Here is a 6710-nt window from a genome sequence, read left to right as displayed (position 1 = left end):
AAGCTGGCTGTCACATACCATACTGACTGCACATTTGATCACTTTCTGTCACTGAGGTGAAGTTCAGAGTGGGAACTGAAAAAGATAGGGTTAAAGAAACAACCTTGAGAATGTGGTTTGCATAGGTGTTTGCAAAATGCCCTTTCTTATCGTTTATGCAATGTCATTGAAGACATGTGTAACGTCTATGTATGGAACAACTACCCTGAGATGCAGCGATTTACATTATCAGAGCTATATATAGTCACGGTTTGGATCAAATCCATAAAAAGCTAACACCAATACAGTAGGTAAAGATAGTTTTTCTGTCCCTCTGCTGAACAAACCGCATAGTCTGCAAAATTAAAGTGAAGGAAAAGACCCCTTTCTCTCTTCTGAACTGTTAGTGGAGGTTCTCTATTGTGACTGATTTTGTATCTTTTGATACAGTAAATGTCATTAAGCCTTAGTCATCTGTATAGGCCATTTGTAGAAAGATAATTTTAAAAGATTTTGCACCACATGGTCCGAAAGGAAACTGCTCGGCGCTGTCTAACTGTTAAACTGGAATGTTAAGTAGGTTTGTAAGGCTTCTGCTTGCCTTTGTTTAAATCTGTAAAAGATTAAAACAGTGGATGAATTCAAGAAAGCCAGCTCATGATTTAAAAATGATACTGTGATTTCATATAACTTAATTGCATTGTACATGTAAACCATTATCTTAAAAAGGTTTTAAAGATGGCACAAATGTGAGACAGTGTAAAAATGTGAATAATTGCTTAATTTGAAGAAAAGTTCACCAGTGTCACATAATTGTCTCTCATTTTTGATTCCTTTAGTTTTTTTTTTTAATTGGGTGTTCTTTCAATAAATATGTGCTGTTCGGCTCACAGTGATAGCAGTTTTATTTGTCTGATTGTTAGGGACTCACATTTGAACTAGAATCTACCCACATCTGAAACATTTCTTCATTCAAAGACAGTGAAAAGCATACTCATATCTTCCAAGATTGTACAGTGCTTTGGAAGACCTTTGCCCTAACAGTGATAGGTATATTAGTGCGGGATTCTGGTGCACTGTGAAAGGTTATAAAGGACTGATAGCAGTGGTCATAATGATGAACATGTACTGTACTCAAGCAAAGCCGCTGTGAGAAATTCTGACATGAGCACTGAAGCAATTGAAAGAATGACAGGCCCTCCCAACCAGGGGCAGAAGGCATTCTGAATTCTGATTCTGCTCAAACATTTAATTTCTCTCGTATCCAACAATTAAGTATTTTAAGGGTTTACTGTATGTTCAGTATCAAAATCAGAATAAAATCCAAAATAAAAGTTTGATTTACTTTTAAAAAGGATATTTTCTATTTTTTTTCAAGCAAACTCAAGCCTTTCATAGTTTTAAGTTTGTAATTTTTATATTAGACAGGTATGTGACATCTGTTATTATTTGGAGAGTTGTTAAATATCATCTTTGGAAGAGAGTGTAAAGACATGAAGATACTGTTCTAAAGGTTTCCAGGAGTTTTCCAGCAGGAAAGATTAATATGGCAGAATCATATGAAAGCACAGTAAATCCTAACATAAAACCACAGCAGAGCAAAGTGTGTGGTATAGGCAGCAAAAACAAATTGTGAACACACCATTCTTATTTACCATGAAAACTTTTGAAGGGGTGTGGCATTAATTAAAAGGATGAAAAATAAACACTACTCCCTGTTTTAGAAATGTTGTATTCCCTTTTACTGAGAGAGCAGTGGAACCATTAATCGAATGGAACCCAAAACTGTGGAGGAATGGACTTGATTAATTACTTGATCATGCTACCGTTTCTCTGTCTTTGACTCCAATCAATATAGTGCACTATTTAACACAATGGGTAAACAGCCATGCCCAGTTTATGTGGGAACTCCCCAGCGTTGTTCAAAACCACATTATAAATAAGTCACCAGGCGACAGAGAGAGGGGAAGAAAAGCATTGCACAAGAGGGATTTCATCTCAGGTCATTTTTAACTTTATTGTTCTTGTGCCCTGCGGCTCTCTCTGCTTCTCTGTCAATTTTTTTCTCTTGTCAATTCCCTACATGCATGTCTAAGGCTTCTATGTTATCTATTCAATTGCTTTACCAGAAGTAGAAAGAAGAGATTATACAGTCCTTACACATTTTGTAAAAGCAGACCAAAAGGTGTTTTCTTCCTAAGGTACCAAACCTTCATACTTTGAAGTATACCTGTGGCCAAATACATAGGGGGCTATTGACTCAGAACTCTTAAAGAGCTGTGTCCCATCAGCCAGTAAGATAAAGCCTTTGACAAATTCAGTTTGGACTTGGGGAGCTATCTGTGTGGAGTTTGTAAGTTCTCCCTGTGTGTTTTACTTAGTTTCCACCACAGTCCAAAAAGAGACTGGTGGGTAAAATGGCTTTTGGGAAAATTGGCCCTGGTATGAGTGTATGTTTGTATTTGTATTTTTCTGTGCCCTGCAATGGATTGACATCCCATCTAGGCTGGATCCCACCTTGTGCCTGTGGCTTGTTGGGTTAGGCTCTGCCATACTGGATGAAATGATTTAGAAAATGGAAGAATGGATAGATAAACATACTTCTAATTTAGCTCTTTACTGTATGTGAAATATTAACTATATATATTGTAGTAATACTACAGTAGTGAGCTTTCGTGCATTATATTAGTTTACCACCATTTCAGTCCAGTGCTGTCTGCTGGCCCCCTGCAATGAATTTTAAGAAAGAATCCTCACTTCCATATGTTTAGCAGAGCAACATCAAAAATGGGAGATGAGCATTTAACATTGCCCGACATTTGTAACACAGTCACAGAAATTAATCAAGCCCCAGGATCACATTGCACCTAAATGGAAAAAAGACAATCAAGGATCCCTTTCAACAGGAATAACATTTTTGAGTGGGATGTCTAACTGGATGTGTGGTTGTAAAAGGATTTTTGTTTAGCAAGATAATGCAATTCACAGTCTTGAAAGTGCAATAAACTTCAGGATTGAACAATAGTGGACTAGAAGGACGTGTTCTGGGCAGATGTGTGATGTGTTTGTGTGCACACCTTATTTTTAATGGTGAACACTTTAACAAGGAGGTGTTGATCTAGCAATTCAGCCTGGTGGAGGCACTGTAATGAACTGGGGACTCCTTCAAGGTACTGTTGTAAGAATGTTTTTTAATTAAAATAATAAAAAGAGGAGCACCACAGAATTCTTCAGAATCAAACTATTCAATCTGGCTGTTAACTTGTAGGTGAGTGTTAAGATTTCTAGCTAGATAATCACCCAGAGTTCTCTTCAAACCTTTGCATGGAAAACATTATTTACAGTATGCTAAACATTTAATGGCAGTCTTCAGCTCAGTGCCACAGGAAGCCTCAACTCCTCAAATGACATTTGAATTGGCAACAGACAGGAGGTTTCACTTTTTGATTTGTCCTTTAGATTAATAATAATAAACAATTAGGAAAGCCAAAGGCAATCGATCAAAATAAAATCATTCGATTGATCACTAACTATACTGATTACTTTAAACATAATAATACATTTTTACTTTAAGAAATGTGCATGTACAATTTTCTGATGATAACGTGCCTAAATATCCCTGGCTGATAAAAAAAAAATATTTAAAAAACACTGAACATTGTATGAACATTCCAGTTAAATAGCTGCATAAACTCACAAGTGAATAACGATACTGCTGGGTAATTAAAATAAAAATATCTCGAAAAAGAGAAAATTAGATTTGAGATAGTGTTTGACAATAGCGGCCTTCGCAGTTCATTGTTTCTCTAAACAAGCACAAATGGCTCCAAATTGTAGTCAGGGGCATTTGGGTTAACAACAGTTGGCGATCTGTATAGTTCTGCTCCTACCATGACCAAAAAACATTATTACGGTGTTCTGCAGACATGTGTTGCCATCTGGCCAGCTTTAATTGGAGTCAGATCCATCATTCACTGAGGCTTTCTCCCAAATCACTCCTCTGCTCCAGAGCTCTAAGGTGTTTGAGGAAGAGTGGTCTGGGAATACCTTCCTCCTCGACCTGTCAGCCATTGCTTATGAGAGGGACGGCTCGAAAGCAGTCACAGTAAGATGGCTGTGGATTGCTGAACAGCTGCGGCAGGCCTTGGGAGCTTTACTGGATAAAATTGCAGAGGATCCTGATTCAAAGCCGAAGGGTTACTGCCAAAAAGTAATTGGAATCAAAAGACCGGGCTTCAGTGATTTCAGTGTTAAATTGGAAGTTGCATGGCAGGTTAAATAATTTTGTTGCTTTACAACTTATCCCTAGTGGAGCGTGTGTGTGTAGCACTGCTGCATCAGATCTTTTTATTTATACAGTGTTTGTCTCAGATTCTGCTTTTATTGTCGACAAAGCTGGATGCTTGTGAGTTATATATATATAAATGTCTGCACCGATACCTGTCTTTATATATCAAATAGATTACATCATTTGGTGTAGCTTTCTTTTGATAGAACTCAGAATCCGTTTTATTTAAATGTATAAACACTGTCATTTCTACTGTAAATTCACATTATTTTTTAAACTCCAAAAAATTAAAATAAGCTTCTTTTTAAAAATAAGTTTAAGCATTCAATACATATCATTTGAACTGCTCTTTGCTGAAAAACAGTTTGAGCAAGTGAAGGTTTATAAATACTGTATAAAGGCAACTAGTTGTATACTGTATAATTTACATTTCAAAACATGTATTAATAAATTACAAACTAAAGACTTGTTTATTGTAGAGAATATTGTTTTACATGTTCCTCCAGGTATTCACTAGTTCAAATGTCCATATTCTCTGTCTTGGACTACAGTAATACTGTAGCTCCTACTGTCACACTCATCATTGTTCTCTGTCAAGCTCATCTTTATTAATTGATTTATTGACCCTCTTTGTATACTACATGAATGCTTTGCTGATTTAAGTTCATTTACAAGTCATTATTGGCAAACACTCTCCTATCTTAGAAATCTATTTCGGTATCTGCAGCATCCTACAAAGTAAGATGCAGTTGTGATCAAATAGAAACCTTTTAAGAGCAACAGGCATCTTTAAGCCCAAATCATTGTAATTTGCCATTCAAATGACTGAAAAAATCTGCTGAGTATGTTGAAACTATCCACCTTTGTGTCCACTTTAGCTTGACACTTGTTAACACTCCCATGCCTTGTTATGCTAGGTTAATTACACTTTATTGATTACTGTTTTCTTTTCGTACTTTGTTTTTTTCTGCAACAATGCTGTAAGCCTATTGGTGTGGTCATACAGTAAGTGTAAATATTGTCATTTCACACAAGTTTGGCAAGAAGATAAATTGTAATCTTGCATTTCCACTATCCTATGTATACTTGCTGGCTGTCCAAAACTCCGTGTGTCTCTGTCTTCTGAGTTCCTCTCTCAGTCCACTCTCTCTCCCTCCCTACTGCACCTACAGCCCAAACTCATCTGAATTATTTCATCTTTTCCTTTTCTGTGATCCTCCTTTTCCTGATTCCTATAAGACCCGCCCAGGTCACTGAAGTCCATTTTGGTCTGAGGGTGAGGGCACATGGCGTCAGTCTGCACCTTGAAAGGGCTCCTCGTTTGTAGCTCTCGCTGTCCCTGGAGCCTGCACCTCGGTTGCAGCTCAGGCTGCTACAGCGACCGGTTTACTCCCCCATTACTCCTGTTGGCACCCAACTAGTGCAGTGTTGGCCCTCGGCTCTTTCACTTTCCCAGGCTTCCACCTACAAACATAGCAGATATTTTTTTCTTCTCTTGGGGGTTACATGTGGAATCCTGCCTCATTCATTCAGTTCTGCCACACTTCAGCAGGCAGTAGCTCAATAGTGATTACTATCCTACATCCGGGTCAGGACAGTTCGCCCAAGGCTTCTCTTGCCAGCTTCCACTGCATACTGCTGAGTTCAAATCTCAAGCAATCTAGAGCTTGGTAGCTGATTTCACAACTGCATCATATGTCCTTCTCCTTCACTTTATCTTCCATTAGTGTTTGTCTGAAGCATTGCATATCCAAATCTACTCATTCAGACATAACTCATACCTACATCATATGCAGTTGTCATCACTCCATGCTATGGTGCATGATCTCAGGTTCCTGTGAAAATTTGCATCCATTCCTATTTGGGTGTATGCATGGCTCTGTTTTTGCAGAAATCTCCATCGTTATTTTTGGGATCCATTTGGGGGTTGTGATAGCTCTGACCTTCAGCGAGGGCTATCATTTCCTTGGTTGGGTTCGTTGATGCTAAACATTAAATTAATAAATGTGCTATCCCTTTTCTATCAATCAGCTTTGTTTCTTTGTAATTAGAATTTGACTGAACTACTGAGATGGTCATTTTTTATTTCCTAAACTCTCTGGTTAATTAAAGTATTATTGGAAAAACTGGCATTGCGATAACAACAACTGGTGAAACCCAATTGGTTCTGATTTTAATAAATATCAATATACAGTTTATTTTGCAAAAGGTTTACTCACATTCGAATTATTTTGGTTGCTGTGATAACAGAGCAAATTCTAGCATTCCTTAGCTATGACATGTTCAGAAATGAGACAAATTTTGTCAAGTGAAGCAAGCACAAATTATTGTTTTACATCCACTAAAAACAAACCCTTAGAATCATAAGTTTAAAAATAAATGGCTACTCAGTTTAATGAGATTCTTTTGACAATGGTGTGGAATTTATCATATTCCTGTCACC

The sequence above is a fragment of the Lepisosteus oculatus genome, chromosome 10 (genome assembly GCF_040954835.1).
Source record: "Lepisosteus oculatus isolate fLepOcu1 chromosome 10, fLepOcu1.hap2, whole genome shotgun sequence".
Lineage (NCBI taxonomy): Eukaryota > Metazoa > Chordata > Actinopteri > Semionotiformes > Lepisosteidae > Lepisosteus > Lepisosteus oculatus.
The sequence above is the reverse complement of the archived record's forward strand: the minus strand, read 5'-3'. Positions refer to the sequence as shown.